The sequence below is a fragment of the Dendrobates tinctorius genome, unplaced genomic scaffold (assembly GCF_039654945.1).
Source record: "Dendrobates tinctorius isolate UK_male_01 unplaced genomic scaffold, ASM3965494v1 ptg000062l, whole genome shotgun sequence".
Lineage (NCBI taxonomy): Eukaryota > Metazoa > Chordata > Amphibia > Anura > Dendrobatidae > Dendrobates > Dendrobates tinctorius.
In genome coordinates, this window is record NW_027361730.1 from 31,593,576 (window position 1) to 31,616,297 (window position 22,722).

At 41.5% G+C, this 22,722-nt stretch overlaps 1 protein-coding gene across 2 annotated transcripts in view; it reads right to left on the reverse strand.

The window, feature by feature from the left end:
• The window catches only part of LINGO1 (leucine rich repeat and Ig domain containing 1), a 531,517-nt gene that overhangs the window by 413,475 nt on the left and 95,320 nt on the right, over window positions 1–22,722 (reverse strand). The window contains exon 2 of one of the 2 annotated variants that reach the window (XM_073579484.1): window positions 14,247–14,306. The exons of the other annotated variant lie outside the window; for it this stretch is intronic. The gene's annotated coding sequence lies outside the window, so the exon portion shown is untranslated. The remainder of the gene's footprint in view (window positions 1–14,246; window positions 14,307–22,722) is intronic. 2 annotated transcript variants of the gene reach the window in all.

Sequence of the window (22,722 nt, forward strand, 5' to 3'; positions counted from 1 at the left end):
GAGACGGTCACGGGGGGTGGCCCAAAGGACTGTAGCCGCAGACGGAGATGGCCTGGGGGTACCAAGTGGACGTGTACTTTGAATGGTGAAGCGCTGTGGTGGATGTGCCTAGGGCAGCCACAGTGGGAAGAGCCACAAAGGACGCCACGACGGAGTAAATAAGAAGTAAAGGTACCCGGGTCTGTGAACAAAAGGACTGAAATTCCTGTGATGAATTGCGGTGGTCGTCAGAGAGGCGGCCAATAAAAACGGACCTGTTGAATATAACCCCTGTCTCAGTCTCGTGTCTGTCGATGGCAAGCAGTGGGTCACCCCCCATTCCTGTTGGATCAGCACTCTCCTCGCCTATCCTACACAGAGAACAATGATTTTAAAGCTTGAAAATCATCTCATTAGGTGAACGGCTGTTTTTTTCGCTGGGTGATTGCTGACCTGTTTAGACAGACTTATAGTCAGGAAATAAACATCCGTAGCAATAATAATTCCTGATCAACCTTGAAAAATGGGTGTTAGTTTTACTATGGCTACTCTGAGTATTGTAGCTCAAATGCTCCCAAATCAGAGAGGCAGATTATGTGGTTAAGGCCGGGTTCACACTTGCGAGGGCAATGTGAGAAACTCGCGCGAGTCTCTCGCCTCAATAATCAGCACTGCCGCCGGCACTCAGGACCGGAGTGTGCGGCTGCATGTCTTTCTATGCAGCTGAACTCTCCGGTCCGGAGTTGCGGTGGCAATGCCGGGTATTGAGGAGAGAGACTCGCGTGAGTTTCTCGCATTGCACTCGCAAGTGTGACCCTGGCCTTACAAGGGGCCTTGGTGAGCAATGGTAAAGTCCAGGTTGATCCTGTAAAAAATATTAGGATATTTTTCACTAGAAGGCAAAATTTAATGACAGATCACTAGAGATTTTTCGTTTCTTTATGTAAACAGGAATGTCTTAATCCGATCACAAATTGTGAGCAATAGTTCAAAATAACATTAATGTTTCTAAAAAAAAAGTTGTAGTGATAAAATACAATAAAAAATATATATATTATCTTTTCGTTATTTATTAACCGACTTTTATCATTACAGTTATAGTTTTAATTTACATATCTATTAAATACACATAAAGAACATTAAATAGAAAATTCATGTTTGGTATATCCCCATCACCATTTACTCAAGGTTATTTTCCAGGAATATATAAATTAAAGGTTTATGACTCCTACGTAAACTAATAAAGAATTTTTCAATATTGTTGCCATAGGAATTCTACTTTGCTCTTGCATCGCCATCGCTGCCAAGTGTACATGATAGTGTGTTGTCCTCACTCCTGACATGTCACTTGACTATGGGGTCTGCAGTGTAATGTGACTATGGATGACATTCGAGATGACATGTTGTCAATGTCATCTGTATGGACAACATGTAATTTCGTGCAAGACTAAACAGCTGGCAGCAAGGATGGGCAATCAGTGGCTGAGCAAATGCAGAAGAATCCCTACGGTGACTGTACTGAAAAGGTTTTTATGTTCTCATTTTGTGAGTTAAGGTTTAGAATAAATCAATGGATAGTATATATGCTCCATAAAAAAGTAAAATAATAGTTATTAAACAGCAAGTCTTCAAAATGAAATCTAATTCTTTACAACTTCTGCATGGTCAGAACTACTACCTATTCCCCATTAATCTATCACAGAGACACATCTGCTCTTTCCTGGTAAACAATGTATAATTCAGATCTGTTATATATAACGCATCTCACAGTAAAGATCAAATGAAAGACACAAAGGACTAAATAAATATGCAAATTGCCTCTTCAGAGAAGAAGAGGACTAGAACTCTATAGCGCCACCTGTTGGATGCAGTGATCCTACAAGTTGCTATCGACCCTTTAACGCAATATGACTTAGGATAAAAGCCAAATCAGAATCTCAATTTGCAGGCACAGTGTTTCTGGCTGTTGCCCCTCGTCAGTGCAAAGAATGAGATCTGATTTGGCTAAAAGAGACTCTCTCTCGAGAGGTCTAAGGGGTAACGTTTCTCCTTGTGGAGAGTGACATATTGGCCCTGGCATGCCAATGTAAGGAGGCTTATTCGCTGTGCAATGCTCCCCTGGGTAATTAAATATGCAAATTGCCTCTTCAGAGAGGAAGAGGACTAGAAATCTATAGCGCCACCTGTTGGATGCAGTGATCCTACAAGTTGCTATCGACCCTTTAACACAATATGACTTAGGATAAAAGTCAAATCAGAATCTCAATTTGCAGGCACAGTGTTTCTGGCTGTTGCCCCTCATCAGTGCAAAGTATGAGATCTGATTTGGCTAGGTGAGAGGCTCTGGACTGAGCTCTAAGGGGTGCTGTTTCTCCTTGTGGAGAGTGACATATTGGCCCTGGCATGCCAATGTAAGGAGGCTTATTCGCCACTAGATGGTGGCCTGATTCTATTGCATCGGGTATTCTAGAGTCTCTGTTAAAATAAAAAATAGTTAGATACTCACCTCCCGACGGCCCCCGGAGTCTTTCTCTCCTCTCCACGCTCCCGGCATCTTCCGGTTCCAGTAATGATTTGCGCGAAACGCCACTGATGACATTGCGCTCTCGCATCATCAGCCCTTCTCACTAAGCATTACTGGAACCGGAAGATGCCGGGCACATGGTGAGACGAGGGACAGAGTCCGGGGGCTGTCGGAAGGTGAGTATATAACTATTTTTTATTTTAACAGAGACTCTAAAATACCTGATGCGATAGAATCGGGCCACCATCTAGTGTATTATACTCCTGTTACACCCAGAGCTGCTGTCACTGTTCTGCTGTTACCTAATGTATTGTACTCCAGTTACAGCCAGAGCTGCAGTCACTGTTCTGCTGTTACCTAATGTATTGTACTCCAGTTACACCCAGAGCTGCAGTCACCCTTCTGCTCTTACCTAATGTATTATACTCCTGTTACAGCTAGAGCTGCAGTCACTGTTCAGATCTTACCAAATGTATTGTACTCAAGTTACACCCAGGGCTGCAGTCACTATTCGGCTGTTACCTAATGTATTGTACTCCAGTTACACCCAGATCTGCAGTCACTGTTCTCCTGTTACCTAATGTACTTCTGTTACACCCATAGCTGCAGTCACTGTTCTGCTGTTACCTAATGTAGTGTACTCCAGTTACACCCAGATCTGCAGTCACTGTTCTGCTGTTACCTAATGTACTCCTGTTACACCCAGAGCTGCAGTCTCTGTTCTGCTGTTACCTAATGTAGTGTACTCCAGTTACACCCAGAGCTGCAGTCACTGTTTAGATCTTTCCTAATGTATTGTACTCCAGTTACACCCAGAGCTGCAGTCACTTTTCTGCTCTTACCTAATGTATTGTACACAAGTTACACCCAGAGCTGCAGTCACTGTTCTACTGTTACCTAAGGTATTGTACTCCAGTTACACACAGATCTGCAGTCACTGTTCTGCTGTTGCCTCATATACTCCTTTTACACCCAGAGCTGCAGTCACTGTTCTGCTCTTACCTAATGTATTGTATATGTACAGGACTGTGCCTGTGTAATGAGCGATGCAGCAGTGATGCCTTTAACGGCTGTAATGTGCCTGTACAACAAGCGATGCGGCCATGTTGCCGCGACGACTAAGCGACTGTCGCTGATTGGTCACGGCTTGACTGCCGCGACCAATCAGCAATGCAGGATTTCGGTTACAGACAGACATGATAAGACAATTATATATAGATGCAATGCTCTTCTGGGTAAATAAATACGTAAATTGCCTCTTCAGAGAGGAAGAGAACTAGAACTCTATAGCCCCACCTGTTGGAAGCATTGTTCCTACAAGTCACTACAGATCCTTAGGACACAGGACTACATGTAGATGTTACAGATTCAGAGAGTTCAATACAATGCACAGTATGTGACACTACGTTCTGTCACTTAGTAAACATTCTACATTGCCTACATTACCTGTAACCTTGTCACAAGGCAACATCTGAATCTAACGGAAGCAGCACAGATGGTAAAGCTATCATATATGATGTTGTTCTGTATCTTCCACATTTGTACTTCGATATGAGGCGCAGGCACAGTATAATAACATAATAAACGGTTTGTGTTCTTTGCTCACTCGCTGGCTGTAATAATATTTTCAGATGATTAATATTAGCAACTGATTAATTCATGTTTATATGGTAGGCAGCGAACAGGAAACATTTCATGAAGCCTAACTGTATGGCACTGAGCTGTATAGGGACCATACACACTGGAATAGCTACTTATCAAGAGGGTGAATTACAACCAAATTCCTGCTACAACTTGAAACTCATTCTGAGAAATATCATTATCCAATGTGATTTTTCCAACATGAAACTGGCCATTGGTTAAGCCTCAAATCTGCAGAACCGCAAAATCCAAGTTTTTCTTTGCATTGCAAATACAAAAAAAAAAATCAAATGATTTGCTGCAGATTTAAAATTCATGCCACGTATCAATTCTGCAGAGCATTTACTGATAGTTTAACCCCTTAAGCCCCAAGGGTGGTTTGCACGTTCATGACCGGGCCAATTTTTACAATTCTGACCACTGTCCCTTTATGAGGTTATAACTCTGAAACGCTTTCATGGATCCCGGTGATTCTGACATTGTTTTCTCGTGACATATTGTACTTCATGTTAGTGGTAAGATTTCATTCATATAACTTGCGCTTATTTGTGAAAAAAACGGAAATTTGGCGAAAATTTTGAAAATTTCGCAATTTTCAAAATTTGAATTTTTATGCCCTTAAATCACAGAGATACAGCACACAAAAAACTTAACAAATAACATTTCCCACATGTTTACTTTACATCAGCACAATTTTGGAACCAAAATTTTTTTTTGTTAGGAAGTTATAAGGGTTAAAAATTGACCAGCGATTTCTCATTTTTGCAACACCATTTTATTTTTACGGACCACATCACATTTGAAGCCACTTTGAGGGGTCTATATGATAGAAAATACCCAAAAGTGATACCATTCTAAAAACTGCACCCCTTAAGGTGCTCAAAACCACATTCAAGAAGTTTATTAACCCTTTAGGTGCGTCACAAGAATTTTTTGAATATTTAAAAAAAAAATGAACATTTAACTTTTTTCACAAAAAAAATACTTCAGGTTCAATTTTTTTTTATTTTACCAAGGGTAACAGGAGAAATTGGACTGCAAAAGTTATTGTGCAATTTGTCCTGAGTACGCTCATACCTCATATGTGGGGGGGAACCACTGTTTCGGCGCATGGCAGACCTCAGAAGGGAAGGAGCGCCGTTTGACTTTTCCAATGCAAAATTGGCTGGAATTCAGATCGGACGCCATGTCACGTTTGGAGAGCCCCTGATGTACCTAAACAGTGGAAACCCCCCACAAGTGACCTCATTTTAGAAACTAGACCCCCCAAGGAACTTATCTAGATATGTGGTGAGAACTTTGAACCCACAAGGGCTTCACAGAAGTTTATAACGTACAGCGGTACAATTAAAAAATCATATTTTTTCCACAAAAATGATCTTTTCACCCTCAATTCTTATTTTTCCAAGGGTAACAGGACCCTAAAAGATATTGTGCAATTTGTCCTGAGTGCGCTGATACCCCACATGTGGAGGTAAACCACTATTTGGGCGCATGGCAGAGCTCGGAAGGGAAGCATCGCCATTTGACGTTTTTGGCTGGAATTGAGATCGGACACCATGTCGCGTTTGGAAAGCCCCTGATGTACCAAAACAGTAGAAACCCCCAAAAAATGACACCATTTTGGAAACTAGACCCCCCAAGGAACTTATCTAGATGTGTGGTGAGTACTTTGAACGCCCCAGTGCTTCACAGAAGTTTATAACGCCCGGGTGTGAAAATAAAAAGATCGTATTTTTTCCACAAACATGATCTTTTAGTCACCAATTTTTTTTTATTTTCCCTAGGGTACAAGGAGAAATTGGACCCCAAAAGTTGTTGTCCAATTTGTCCTGAGTACGCTGATACCTCATATGTGGGAGAAAACTACTGTATGAGCACACGTCGGGGCTCGGAAGGGAAGTAGTGACGTTTTGGAATGCAGACTTTGATGGAATGGTCTGCGGGTGTCATGTTGCTTTTGGAGAGCCCCTGATGTACCTAAACTATTGAAACTCCCCACAAGTGACCCCATTTTGGAAACTAGACCCCCCACAGAACTTATCTAGATGTGTGGTGAGCACTTTGAACCCCCAAGTGCTTCACAGAAGTTTATAATGCCTGGGCGTGAAAATAAAAAAATCATTTTTTTCCACAAAAATGATATTTTTGCCCCCAATTTTTTATTTTCCTAAGGGTAACAGGAGAAATTGGACCCCAAAAGTTGTTTTGCAATTTGTCCTGAGTATGCTGATACCCTATATGTGGGGGTAAAACACTGTTTGGGCGCATGGCAGAGCTTGGAAGGGAAGGAGCACCATTTGACTTTTTCAACGCAGAATTTGCTGGAATTGAGATCAGACGCCATGTTGCATTTGGAGAGCCCCTGATGTGCCCAAACAGTGGAAACCCCCCAATTATAACTCCAACCCTAACCCCAACACACCCCTAACCCTAGCCCTAACCCTAACGGGAAAATGGAAATAAATACATTTTTTTTATTTTATTATTTTTCCCTAACTAAGGGGGTGATAACGGGGGGTTTGATTTACTATTTATGGCGGTTTTTATGTTTGGCAGCTGTCACACGCTAAAAGACGCTTTTTATTGTAAAAATAGTTTTTGCATCACCACATATTGAGAGCTATAATTTTTCCGTATTTTGACCCACCGAGTCATTTGAGGTCTTATTCTTTGCGGGACGAGTTGACGTTTTTATTGGTACCATTTTCGGGCACGTGACATTTTTTGATCGCTTTTTATTCCGATTTTTGGGACGCAGAATGAACAAAAACCAACGTTTCATGAATTTCTTTTGGGGGGTGCGTTTATACCGTTCCGCGTGCGGTAAAATTGATAAAGCGCTTTTATTCTTCGGGTCAGTACGGTTTCAGCGATACCTCATTTAGGTTTTTTTTATGTTTTGGCGGTTTTATGCAATGAAAACTATTTTATATAAAAAATTATTATTTTGCATCGCTTTATTCTGCGAGCTATAATTTTTTTATTTTTTTGCGGATGACGCTGTATGGCGGCTCGTTTTTTGCGGGACAAGCTGACGTTTTCAGCGGTACCATGGATATTTATATGCGTCTTTTTGATCGCGCGTTATTGCACTTTTTGTTCGGTGGTATGATAATAAATCATTATTTTTTGCTTCGTTTTTTATTTTTATTTTTTAAGGGGTTCGCTAAAGGGGTTAACTAATAGGACAGTTTTATAGGGAGGGTCGTTATGGACGCGGCGATACCAAATATGTGTAATTTTATTGTTTTTTTTTATTTTCAAAAAATGAATTTATTGGGGAATTTTTATTTTTTTTTTTTAATAATTTATTTGGCGATTTTTTAAAAATTATTTTTACACTTTTTTTTTTTTTAACTTTATTACATTGTCCCAGTTGGGACATCACTGTCCTGTGACAGATCAGAGATCTGTCACATCACAGATCACTGTGACAGATCAGCGATCTGTCACAGGCACTGCTGCAGACTTCCTCATGCCTGCGCTTTGCAGGCAGTGAGGAAGTCAGCTCCCTACAGGCCCCCGAAGGTCCCCGTCGCCATCTTGGATCCGGGGGCCTGTAGGGAAAGAGCCCCCCGCAGCAGCGCTGCACATTGCGCTGCCGTGGGGGGCTCAGGGAATCACGGAGGGAGCCCCCTCCCTGCCGATGCTTCCCTTTAACCCCCGGTACACCGCGATCGTGTTTGATCGCGGTGTACAAGGGGTTAACGTGTCGGGGGCGGTCCGTGACAGCCCCTGACACATTGTGCCGGGTGTCAGCTGTGATAATCAGCTGACACCCGGCCGCGATCAGCGGCGCTCACCACGTGGGCGCCGCTGATCGCTATGACATACTATCCCGTCCCTGGGAATTAAGTCCCAGGGCACATGGACGGGATAGTACGTCATATGGCAGAAAGGGGTTGATATGCTGTGGATTGACCGGAAAATCTGGATATAAAATCTGCAGCACGTCCATCATGTCTGAACGCACCCTTAACACCTAGAGGTCAAGGCAATTTCTTGTTTTCGCACTTTTGTTTTGTTTCTTCCTTCTGCTAAGAGACATACCTTTTTAACTTTCTGTCGGCATAGTTATATGAGGGCATGTTCTTTTGTATAGAGAGTGGATATTATTATTGATACCATTTTAGGGTATATACAAAGTTTGTATTGCATTTTTGTGGACTACTTCAACTAAGAAACAGCAATTGTAGCATTTTTCTTTTTTAGTGATCAGGGATAAACATTTAGGTAATTGTCAGCCATTATGCACTTGGCAATACCACATATGTAAATTTTGCTTTATTTTTGTATATTTTGTTATTTAAATTGGGGAAAAGGGAGTAATTTAAAGTTTTTAAGATTTTTCTTTTTACATTTTTATCAGTACCCTTATGGGACTTGAACCTGTAATTGCTTGATTGCAAAATTGACAATTTTCTTTAAACCCAATCTGACACTAGACACTACTCACGGCCAAGCCGTGAGTCAGAGTGGTCAGGGAGTCCAAGGTCAGAAGTGAGGAGGATACATCATAAACAGAAGGAAGAGACAAAAGCGTAGTCAGGTAATGTTCCGAGGTCAGAGTACCGGAAGGATAACGGATCAGAGCTGAAGGAGCTATACAGGCGGATGGTCAGAACGAAGTCCAAGGTCAGGCAACAGATCAAGCATATAGAACTCAAGGCACAGGGAGCACAAAGCACGAACCTCACAAGATGAATGTATGTCTGGTAGAGTTCTGGGAGACACAGCTCAGTTAAGAAGCATGGCAATTAACCGGAATAATGAACACGTGGAGATAGCCGACGCCTCACAGTCTCAGATTGGATAGTTGAGCTGTCAATCAAAGAACTGACAGTTTAAGCACGCCCCTGTACCAGACTGGACGACCGAGCTGTCAGTAACTCCATCCCAAACACCCTGAGGGGTGGAACTGTGACACCAAAGCCACAAGCTGGTCTTTCTAACACAGTAGACATCGAAGTCTTCAGTTAGCAGGGCAACCCATCAGCATCCCACTCATCCTGCAACTGCCATTCTCGAAGCCTTCTAAATGTTGCATGTAATCTGTTACAATCAGAGTTGGCTTTGATTGCATCTGTGTACCACAGCCATCATCTGCAATGTGTGGAGTGGTCTAAGTTCCTGAGCCCACCAAATAAAAGCAGTTGGTACATTCACTGTACATGTATGGTGAATGTAGTTACAGGTTTAAAGAAAGAGTAAATTATAATTTTGGATATGGAGTATGTTAAAGGATTTGCCGAATTACGGCATGTGGATGTCATAGAGAGAAGTTCTTCACTGTTCGCTGATCTTTGAGGGTTAACCCCTTCATGACCCAGCCTATTTTGACCTTAATGACCTGGCCATTTTTGGCAATATTGACCAGTGTCCCTTTATGAGGTAATAACTCAGGAACGCTTCAACGGATCCTAGCGATTCTGAGATTGTTTTTTCGTGACATATTTGGCTTCATGTTAGTGGTAAACTTAGGTCAATAATGTTTTCATTTATTTGTGAAAAAAACGGAAATTTGGCGAAAATTTTGAAAATTTCGCAATTTTCACATTTTTAATTTTTATTCCGTTAAACCAGACAGTTATGTGACACAAAATAGTTAATAAATAACATTTCCCACATGTCTACTTTACATCAGCACAATTTTGGAAACAAAATTTTTTTTTGTTGGGAAGTTATAAGGGTTAAAAGTTGACCAGCGATTTCTCATTTTTACAACAAAATTTACAAAACCATTTTTTTAGGGACCACCTCACATTTGAAGTCACTTTGAGGGGTCTATATGGCAGAAAATACCCCAAAGTGACACCATTCTAAAAACTGCACCCCTCAAGCTACTCAAAACTACATTCAAGAAGATTATTAACCCTTCAGGTGCTTCACAGCTACTAAAGCAATGTGGAAGGAAAAAATGAACATTTTAATTTTTCCAATAAAAAATTTCTCTTAGCATCAATTTTTTCATTTTCACATGGGCAACAGGATAAAATGGATCCTAAAATTTGTTGGGCAATTTCTCCTGAGTACACCGATACCTCATATGTGGTCATAAACCACTGTTTGGGCGCACGGCAGGGCTCAGAAGGGAAGGAGCGTCATTTGACTTTTTGAATGGAAAATATGCTGGAATATTTAGCGGTTGCCATGTCGCGTTTGGAGAGTCCCTGTGCGCCTAAACATTGGAGCTCTCCCACAAGTGACCCCATTTTGGAAACTAGACTCTCCAAGGAACTTATTTAGATGCATAGTGAGCACTTTGAACCGCCAGGTGCTTCACAAATTGATCCATAAAAAAAAAAAGGACTTTTTTTTCACAAAAATTTTCTTTTAGCCTCAGTTTTTTCATTTTCACATGGGCAGTGGGATAAAATGGATCCTAAAATTTGTTGGGCAATTTCTCCTGAGTGCACAGATACCTCATATGTGGTCATAAACCACTGTTTGGGCACACGGCAGGGTCCCGAAGGGAAGGAGCACCATTTGACTTTTTGAATGGAAAATTAGCTCCAATCGTTAGTGGACACCATGTCGTGTTTGGAGAGCCCCTGTGTGCCTAAACATTAGAGCTCCCCCACAAGTGACCCCATTTTGGAAACTAGACCACCCAAGGAACTTTTCTAGATGTGTGGTGAGGACTTTGAACCCACAAGTGCTTCACAGAAGTTTATGACGCAGAAAAGTGAAAATAAAAAAATAATTTTTTTTCCTCAAAAATGATTTTTTAGCCCGCTATTTTTTATTTTCACAAGGCTAACAGGAGAAATTGAACCACAAAAGTTGTTGTGTAATTTGTCCTGAGTACACCGATACCACATATGTCAGGGGAAACCACTGTTTGGGCGCATGGGAGAGCTCAGAAGGGAAGGAGCGCAATTTTGGAATGCAGACTGATGGGATGTTCTGCGGGCATCATGTTGCGTTTGCAGAGCCCCTGATGTGCCTAAACAGTAGAAACCCCCCACAAGTGACCCCATTTTGGAAACTAGACCCCCCAAGGAGCTTATCTAGATGTGTAGTGAGCACTTTGAACCCCCAAGTGCTTCACAGAAGTTTATAAACGCAGAGCCATGAAAATAAAAAATCATTTTTTTTCCTCAAAAATGATTTTTTAGCCCGCTATTTTTTATTTTCACAAGGGTAACAGGATAAATTGGACCCCTAAAGTTGCTGTTCAGTTTGTCCTGAGTACGGTGGCACCCCATATGTGGGAGGGAACCACTGTTTGGGCGCACGGCAGGGCTCAGAAGGGAAGGAGCGCCATTTGACTTTTTGAATGGAAAATTAGCTCCAATCGTTAGCGGACACCATGTCGTGTTTGGAGAGGCCCTGTCTGCCTACACTTTGGAGCTCCCCCACATATCACCCCATTTTGGAAACTAGACCCCCTAAGGAAGTTATCTAGATGCATAGTGAGCACTTTGAACCCCCAGGTGCTTTACAGAAGTGTATAACGCAGAGCTGTGAAAATAAAAATATTTTTTTTCCTCAAAAAATGATTTTTTTAGCCCGCTATTTTTTATTTTCACAATAGTAACAGGAGAAATTGGACCCCAAAAGTTGTTGTCCAGTTTGTCCTGAGTACGCTGGTACCCAATATGTGGGGAGGGACCACTGTTTGGGCACGCGTCGGGGCTCAGAAGGGAAGTAGTGATGTTTTGAAATACCGACTTGATGGAATCGTCTGCGGGCGTCATGTTACGTTTGCAGAGCCCCTGATGTGCCTAAACAGTGGAAACCCCCCACAAGTGATCCCATTTTGGAAACTAGACCCCCAAGGAACTTATCTAGATGTGTGGTGAGCACTTTGAACCCCCAAGTGCTTCACAGAAGTTTATAACGCAGAACCGTGAAAATAAGAAATCTATTTTTTTCCTCAAAAAATGATTTTTTAGCCCGCAAATTTTTATTTTCACAAGGTTAACAGGATAAATTCGACCCCAAAAGTTGTTGTACAGTTTGTCCTGAGTACGCTGGTACCCCATATGTGGGGGGGACCACTGTTTGGGCACACATCGGGGCTCGGAAGGGAAGTAGTGACGTTTTGAAATACCGACTTGATGGAATGGTCTGCGGGCGTCATGTTACGTTTGCAGAGCCCCTGATGTGCTTAAACAGTGGAAACCCCCTACAAATGACCCCATTTTGGAAACTAGACCACCCAAGGAACTTATCTAGATATGTGGTGAGCATTTTGAACCCCCAAGTGCTTCACAGAAGTTTATAACGCAGAACCGTGAAAATAAAAAAATCTTTTTTTTCCTCAAAAAATGATTTTTTAGCCCACAATTTTTTATTTTCACAAGGTTAACAGGATAAATTCGACCCCAAAAGTTGTTGTACAGTTTGTCCTGAGTACGCTGGTACCCCATATGTGGGGGGGACCACTGTTTGGGCACACATCGGGGCTCAGAAGGGAAGTAGTGACGTTTTGAAATACCGACTTAATGGAATGATCTGCGGGCGTCATGTTACGTTTGCAGAGCCCTGATGTGCCTAAACAGTGGAAACCCCCCACAAGTGACCCCATTTTGGAAACTAGACCCCCCAAGGAACTTATCTAGATGTTTGATGAGCACTTTGAACCCCCAAGTGCTTCACCGAAGTTTATAACTCAGAGCCGTGAAAATAAAAAAATCATTTTTTTTCACAAAAATCATTTTTTTAGCCCCCAATTTTTTATTTTCCCAAGGGTAACAGGAGAAATTAGACTCCCAAAGTTGTTGTGCAATTTTTCCTGAGTACGCTGATACCCCATATGTGGGGGTAAACCACTGTTTGGGCACACGTCGGGGCTCGGAATGGAGAGAGTGCTGTTTGACATTTTGAACGCAAAATTGGCTGGAATAAATCGTGGCGCCATGTCGCGCTCGGAGACCCCGTGATGTGCCTAAACAGTGGAAACCCCTCAATTCTAACTCCAACCCTAACTCCAACACACCCCTAACCAAAATCCCACCCTAATAATAACCCTAACCACAGCCCTAACGCCAACACACCCCTAACCCTAATCCCAACTCTAACCCTAACTACAAGCCTAACCCTAATCCCAACCCACCCCTAACCCTAATTCCAGCCCTAACCCTAATTCCAGCCCTAACCCTAATTCCAGCCCTAACCCTAATTCCAACCCTAACCCTAATTCTAGCCCTAACCCTAATTCCAACCCTAACCCTAATTTTAACCCTAATTTTAACCCTAACCCTAATTTTAACCCTAATTCCAACCCTAACCCTAATTCTAGCCCTAACCCTATTTCTAACCCTAACCCTATCTGTAACCCTTATTCCAACCCTAACCCTAATTCCAACCCTAACCCTAGTTCGAACCCTAAATGGAAAAAAAAAATTTTTTTTATTTTATTATTTGCACCTGGCTATGGGGATGATAAAAGGGGGGTGTATTTACTTTTTTTTCATTTTGATCACTGTGAGAGTGTATCACAGTGATCAAAATGAAAAATGAACGGGCAACCGGCAAATTCATGGGCGCCGCCATCTTGGACAATGGCAGGCGCACTGCGCATGCGCCCGCCATTTTGCAAGATGGCGGCGCCCATGATCCGGACGCCGGGAGCCACGGCGGGACACCGGGAGCACGATCGGAGGTCCTGGGGGCATCGGAAGGTGGGAGGGAGCGATAGACAGGGGAGGGGGAGCAGATGATGACGGCGGCGAACGATTGCCGCCGTCCATCGGTGGCGGGGGCCGGTGTCCAGCCATGTCCGATGCTATTGCAGCATCGGCCATGGCTGGATTGTAATATTTCACCAAATTTCATTGGTGAAATATTACAAATCGCTCCGATTGGCTGTTTCACTTTTAACAGCCAATCAGAGCGATCGTAGGCACGTGGGGGCTAAGCCACGCCCCCAGGGATTAACTGTAGAGTGTCCTTTGTGTGCGGGTCGGGTGACCTTTCAGTGACCCCGGTCACCCGACCCGCAGGGGGGCTATTTATAGCATGACGCCTACGTAGGCGTCATAGGTCGTTTGGGCACGACTTTTCATGACGCCTACGTAGGCGTCATGGGTCGTGAAGGGGTTAAATAATACCAAAACATGGCTTCAGGTATATGCACATATTAAAGACTGACCTGTGAAGTTGAGGGCTTAGATCTGTGTTGCTCACGCAGAAGTTACAACAGTTCTCCAATCTGTAATATCAAATTATTTACGGTTAACTCATAGTTAAACGATTTACTAGAAGTTGTCAAGCAGATATGCAAATGTCATGCAATACATTATTTATAACATTTGAGCACATGCAAAACTGGCGTTAGAGCGGGGAAAACTGGGTAATAGCACATGGCCACCATCACCAATGGAGTCCAACTGTCAGACCGTGCGTCGCTGCTACAGTATGTGACTTGTCTGGGAGAATGGGTTAGGAGCAGGGGTGCACCATTGGCAACTGGCACAAGTGACTTCCACTAGCAAGAACTCCCTCCACTCACTGTTAAGGTGGCATTAGTAGTTACTGTTAAGTCTGCTAGTGCTATCTTAATGCAACGCTCTGTGTCTTAATACCCTTCTCCCCACCGGCTCCTCCTAACACGGACCTGTGGCTTACACCCCATGGTAGGATTGTGTTGCAGGGGATGTCTGTAGCCACCATGAGTATCTCAGCATGAAGCAGTTGGTTTCTCTTTTGTGGAAAACCTCTTTTTCTGCACCAAATTATTCTTCATTTACTGTAAATTAAGGATATGATTCATCAATACGAGCATTGCTCACACCGGTCTTCATGTGGAGATGTGCTGGAGTCAGATACACCTTCAGGAGAGTTAGACAAGTAGTAGTAGTAGTCTCAGTGTGCACCTTGCACAAATCCTTCTACAGTCCGTGGTGGTGTAAGATTTGTGTTGTAGTGAATGCCGTTGCTTACTATGAATTTGATGAGTGGCGTTGCATGTTCCCATCTCACTTACTTTGTCAAAACTGAGCAAAAATAGCACCCTGGATTGTTTCAGCGGCCTCTTGCAGATACCGCTCCAGACAGCGCTGCCTCTCTCTCCCTAAGGCCTGCTTCATCCAGTCATATTGTATCCAGTCCCTTTGATAGACTCGAGCTCCAGTCATTACAAAATAAACAGCATTATAGGATTTCATTCCTGCCTTAGGGTATCTTTTACCCTACTGTATCTCTTACAGTCTACTCTAAAAGAAACAAAAAGACCTTTCTGATGAAGGTCCGTTGCTGGACCGAAAACGTTCATATGATATGAGTCTATTTTTGTCTGGATGCACAATAAAGAAAAAATTGCTTCTCCGATTTTGAGTTCCAAGTATTTTTGTATATATAATTTTGTATACAAAAATAGCATAAAAACGCCAAAAGTTGCAACATTTTAGAGCAGCCTTGATTTGTGCCAAAATAATGCGACTTTTTCAAGCTTTTTATGCTATAATACTGGTGTAAAAGCTTTGATGAATTGGGCCCTAAGTGTATTATCTGTAATGTTTGTATATACAGTGTACCTGTGAATTAGAATAATGTATTTATAGCATGAATGTATATTGTGTGCATTATATATACATATACCAGATCCCACTGACCACTTTTTAAATCATCGGGCAAAAAGTTTGCTCAATTATTGAATGCCTCATTTATGGTCCAGGATGCTTTAGCAACGCTGTCAAGGGCTCCAAGCTTCGTTCCTATGTGCATCCATTAATGGAAAGGAGCGCTGAGGAAGCCTCAAGGTCATCACCACAGTCCACCCATTCTGCCTGATAGTAACAGCCATTTAAGGGGCCTTTAAGGGGCTAAAGCGTCACCGATTTTGTGACGCAGCAGCGATATCGCTAGCGATATCACTATGTGATACTTACCTCCGACCGGCTCCCCCGCTGTCTGTCGCTGATCGCGCGAGATCGTCCAGTTCCATTTCTCGTCGGGCGCTTCCTGCTGGGCTTCCTGCTACCGCCGACAAGCGACGCGTGGACGCGGACGGGAGGACGTCAGGATCGCCGCGTCTGAAAGGTAAGTAACGACCGCTGCTGCGTCGCTACATCGCTGTGAGATCTGCCTGTGTGACAGCTCACTAGCGACCATTTAGCGATGCACCAGCGATCCTGACCGGGTCGTATCATTGTCGGGATTGCTGGTGCATCGCTAAATGTAAAGGGGCCTTAAGATGAGCCGATAATCTGTGAACAAACTCTTGTACAAATGCTTATGCCCTATTGCTATGTCAGTAATCGCCTGCCATACAAACAACGAGTGATTGGATTATTTATGTCGGTAAAAATCATAGTTATTGGAAGCACATGAAACAGGACATGTACTGTCAATAAAGTGAGATTATATGTGGACAGAACAATTGTATTCGCCATCCTTCTGTCCCCCATTATTGTTCGGCAGTCTGTGTAAGCAAGCAGTAAACAGTGCAGAAGGACTTGTAGTTTAATTTGCCAGAAAGGCACCCTAAGGCCACGTTCACACGTTGAGTATTTGGTGCTTTTTTTTTACCTCAGTATTTGTAAGCCAAAACCAGGAGCGGATCAATCAGAGGAAAAGTATAATAGAAACACATCACCACTTTGGATTTATCACCCACTCCTGGTTTCGGCTCACAAATACTGAGGTAAAATACTGAACATATGAATGTGGCCTAAGGCTAGGGCTACACATCGATTTTGTCCACAACACAAGTCGCAATTGCTCCATGGTGGTGCTACATCACAGCATAATGCAGGTAAATGGAGTTGCATTGTGACCCACACTATACTGTGACTGCGACAAGCAAGTTGAAAAATTTGAAACCTAGTGGACTTTTTGCGACTTGCTTGTCCAGGCTGGAGTGCACTGTGAGTCAATCAGCTGCATTACACTGGCACAGAGTGAGTTTTGGCCGCACGACCTCTTTTGAGGCCAAGGTTGCTGTGTAGGCTTACCCTAGATGTTTCTAAGTGATGGTGCAATATCATAGCATTTGGGGCCAAATGTAATTTTTCCTCAGGACCACGCTTATATTTGATAAGATACTCCTGCCCTATTTTAGACAATGACAGCACTAGAGGGCATGCCACGTACCTTTACTTACCCTTACCCAGTTGTTGCGTGACTCAAACAAAAAGGTATATAAATGTATATTAAACTTGCAGGCTCTCTGCTTTTGCAGCGTTTCTGCTGCTGTAGTAATTCATTTCAGGTTTGTTTCACTGTAGTAAATGGAAATTTATGAAATCCCATTTACTTGGTGGTGTTGAAAATACCTGGCATTCAGTGCATGCCGCAGTTTAAAGCCACAGAAATCCCCATTGGTTGCAATTATGCTGCAGTTTTGCCATATTGTGAAAACCGCATGTAAAAACATATCCATAGATTTTTCTGCGTGATTTTTCTATAATTATAAGTTCTCACTCTTTAGTACTGATGCGACTCAGCAACACACCCAAGCACCCTTAAGGCAGATCTGTCAGGTTTCCATTGCTACCGAATCTGGCGACAGCATAAGACAGAGCAGGAGACACTGAGCTCGGCAACACACAGTTTTCGCTGATTTGATTCAGTATTTTCATGTAAAAAGATGTTTAAGTTCTGCCAAGACTGTCAGCGCTTTTTATACATAAAAAACAAATCACATGAGAAAAGCTGTCAATTAAACATTAAACCAACACTGAGAAGCCAGGTAGAAAAAAGAAACATACCCTATAATTCAGAAACATGTGGAACCACCTCCCCTTGTTTTGGAGAAATTTGACAACTATTCTTTACCTTGACATTATGGCTCTATAATGTTATAATGTTGCACCCAATGTAAGGCTCTACTGTACCGCTATACTTTCATAGGGATGCAAACCTTGTTTTTTTCTATTGGATTGGATAAGAAAAATGGCATGTACTATCAAATATCATATTGTCCAGCTATTCTTCTATACTTTATAAGGGCTCATGGTCATATTTATAACTCAGCATAAGAGCTGTCTGCTTAGTGCCAGGGACTGCATTAGGCCTGTTCTGTGAGATCAAGTAAAGGGATTGTCCAGGACTAAAAACTAACAGGCAACTACCTGCCTGTTTTACCCGGTTGCGGGGCATAGAGCGTTCAACAGCTCCAGAGGGTCAACAGAGCAGCTCTTCTTCCACATTGCACTGTTGATGGGGCGTGACTGCCGACATTATGCTGACTGACAGACAAATTACCGCAATTATGATGTGGGGAGTCGGCTGTCAATCAACATGACATGTTGACGTGATGATCGCAGAAGCTGCTGAATTGCCAGTCAATGTATCGGCACAGATCAGCTCCGGGAACAACAGCCAGGTAGTGGGGAACAACCTGTCTGTTAGAGGCTAGGCTAGTAATTAATAATTTAAATAGTCCCCTTTTAAAAGGATTGTATCATTTTAATATTATTAGCTTATTTGTTCAGAGGCCTATGAAATAACATACTGAGGTTATTCTCACCCTACCCGGGTCCAGCGATGCCTCTCCAGTATTTCTTGATAGGCTGCAGCAGTGATGTTATGTTGAAAGAGCTATAGTCAATTACTGAGCCCAGAGATTCTGACGATGAAGACTGTACAGGCCTTTTTTCTTGCAGATTGTCTCAGAATTTATAAGAAATATGTGCCTTCCAAAATCGGTACAGCATGGACTATGTGATCGATTGAAGGAGGCGGCTATGCTCGCGCTCGCCGTTCTAATTCATCCCAAAGGTGCTAGATGGGGTTGAAATCAGGGCTCTGTGCGTGCCAGTAATATTCTTACACATCAAACTCACCCAACCTTCCTTTTTGGACCTTGTGTAGAAGTGGTGGAGATGGTGTTCCACTCCCTGACACCCCAAGTGGTTAAATGTATTTTAATAATGTATGTTATCTGAAAGCAAAAACCCCTGGAGCTGCAGTGTAGCATAGACAGGGTTAACTGTCATGGCCCAGATAGGGGAGGGGGCAACTGAGAATTAGGCTGCATGCCCATGATCAGGTGCAGCAGCATTTTGGATGCACCCCGGGAGTTACAGTGTTTCACAGCAGCAAGGAAAGGAGAGAATTACGTAGTCCAAGAGTCGTGCGGGGCGCAGAATATTCACAATGTGGCAGATCTTAAATAGGGGTGAAGCTTGTAAGTCCGGGGCAAAAGGGATGAACGGGATCCCCTATGTCTTGAGGTCTTACAGAAGTGATGCTGCAGTACCGCCTAGGGCGCTACTACCCCGTAATGTGCGTGAGGACAAAGAAAGCAGGAAAGGGAAAGTGCAGGAGGAACGCTGTGTGGACTGTAATGTTACCGATGTGCCCGAGACCGTTGAAAAGTAAAATCGTTTGTTTGGCATCTGAACCGTTATCTGTGTCGGCTCTTTCCGCCCTATGCACTGAAACTGAGTGTACAGGAGCTGTGCAACACCACTGTGGAATAAGTGATGGTGAACTAGAACCCCAAACAGGTACGCCGATAGAAGCTGACAATTTTTCTGTGGTAGGAGGCCAGGACACCAAGGCCCTGGTGTCCTCCTGACCCCTTCTTACATACCCATTCTGAGAACTAGGGCTGAATTTATGTCCGGTACCTGTGAAAAAGACTGTAACCTGTTGTGCCCTATCCTACATGCTCCATTGTAATAACCAGCGTCGGACTGGCCCACCGGAGAACCGGTGGATTCTCCGGTGGGCCCTGGCACCTGCAGGCATACAGGGCCAGCAGTTGCCTAGGGCCCCCGCTGCTCCAGGGGCCCCCAGCCAGTGGTGTGTCGCACACCATGCAGCTGCTATGGGGGCCCCTGCCAGCGGAGCAGCAGCGGGTGTCAGGAGGCAGGAGCCCCTGCCCCGCTGCTAAAGAGAAATGAATATTCACTGCGAAGCAGTGAATATCATTTCAGGTCTCCACCCCCAGAGGCCCCGCCCCCAGCCCAGTAAGCTGCTCTGCAGACTACAGCTGTAAATCAGGGCCGGCGCCGCCCTCAGTCCTCTCTGCTCCTGGCTCACAGCCAGTGCGCGATGACGTCACTACATCGCGCACCCGCTGTGTGTCTGGCAGAGGGGGCAGCTCCTGACACTGAAGCCGGCTGCCGGAATCAGCGTGGGAGCGAGGAGGAGAGGTGAGTATTGTTTTTTTTTTTTTTTTATATCTCTCTCGCTCTCTCTATCTGTCTCTCTATCTATCTATCTCTCTATCTCTCTTATATATATCTATCTTTCTATCTCTATCTATTTCTATCTATCTCTATCTATTATCTATATCTATCTATTTCTATATCTATCTCTATCTATCGCTCTATCTTTATATCTATCTTTCTATCTCTACATCTATCTCTATATCTATTTCTTTCTATATATATATCTATATCTATCTATTATGTCTATCTATCTCTATATCTATCTATCTATCTTACTCTATCTATCTCTATATCTATTATCTCTATATTTATTATCTATCTAGCTACCATCTATATCTATCTATCTTTATCTATATATATATCTCTATCTAATATCTATATCTATCTATCTCTATACCTATCTATCTATTTATCTATCCGTTATCTATCTCTATATCTTTTCTCTGTATCTATCTATCTCTATATCGCTCGCTATCTATCGCTCTATCTCTATATCTATCTCTATATCTATCTTTATATCTATATCTACATATCTATCTCTATCTATCTCTATATCTATTTCTCTCTATATCTATCTCTATATCTCTCTCTATAGCTATCTATCTATATATCTCTATATCTATCTCTCTGTATATCTATCTATCGCTCTATCTCTATATCTATCTTTCTATCTCTATATCTATATATCTATCTATATTTCTCTATCTATTTATCTCTATATCTTTTCTCTGTATCTATCTCTCTCTATATCTATCTCTATATATATCTATTATCTCTATATCTATATCTATTTCTCTCTATATCTCTCTCTATATCTATCTATCTATTTATCTCTATCTCTATATCTATATCTCTGTATATCTATCTATCTTTCTATCTCTATATCTATCTCTATATCTATCTATCTTTATCTATCTATCTATTTATCTCTATCTATTATCTATATCTATCTCTATCTATCTATCGCTCTATCTCTATATCTATCTTTCTATCTCTACATCTATCTCTATATCTATCTTTCTATCTATCTCTATATCTATCTATATCTATATCTATCTATTATGTCTATCTATCTAGCTATCTCTATTATCTATATCTACATCTTTCTATCTTACTCTATCTTTATATCTATCTGTTATCTCTATATTTATTATCTATCTTTATCTATCTATCTCTATCTATTATCTATATCTATATCTATCTCTCTATCTATTTATCGATCTCTGTATCTATCTCTCTCTATATCTATCTCTCTCTATCTACCGCTCTCTCTATCTCTATCTATCTTTATATCTATATCTATCTATCTATCTCTATATCTATCTATTATCTCTATATCTATCTATCTCTATATCTATCTCTATATCTGTTTCTCTCTATATCTATCTCTATATCTCTCTCTATAGCTATCTATATATTATCTCTATATCTATCTATCTATATATTATCTCTATATCTATCTATCTCTATATATATCTCTGTATCTATCTATCTCTATATCTATCTATCTATCTATCTATCTATCTCTATATCTATCTGTTATCTCTATATCCATATCTATCTCTATATCTATCTATCTCTATATCTATCTTTCTATCTAACACTATATCTCTATATCTATCTCTAGATCTCATTATCTATCTATCTCTATCTCTCTCTCTTTATCTATCTATCTATTGATCTATCCATCTATCTCTATATCTATCTCTATATCTATCTATTACATCTATCTATTATCTCTATTATCTATATCTATCTATCTATCTATCTATCTATCTCTATATCTCTCTCTATATCTATCTATCTATCTTGCTAACTCTATATCTGTCTATCTCTATACATATCTCTATATCTAGCTATTATCTCTATATCTATCTCTATATCTATCTTTCTATATCTATCTGTCTCTATATCTATCTCTATATCTATCTATCTCTATCTATTATCTCTATATCTATCTATCTCTATATATATCTCTATATCTATTTTTATTTATAGCCATCTATCTATATATATTTATCTCTATATCTATCTATATATGTCTATATTATTATTATTATTATTATTATTATTATTATTATTATTATATCTGTATATCTCTATCTATTATCTATCTCTATCTATTATCTATCTCTATCTATATATCTATCTCTCTATATCTTTCTATCTATAGCTATGTATCTCTATATCTATCTATCTATCCATTATCTATTTTCTATCTATCTCTATATCTATCTACCTATCGATCTATCTATCTATCTATATTTCTTTCTATATCTATCTTTATATCTATCTCTATCTATCTCTATGAATCTTTCTATCTATATCTATCCATTATCTACTTTCTATCCATTATCTACTATCTATCTCTATATCTATTTCTACATCTATATTTCTATCTATATCTATCTAACTCTATATCTATATATCTATATAGCATTATACCCTATGAGGGGGTGCATTATTCCCTATGAGGGGGGCAGTATTATACCCTATGAGGAGGCA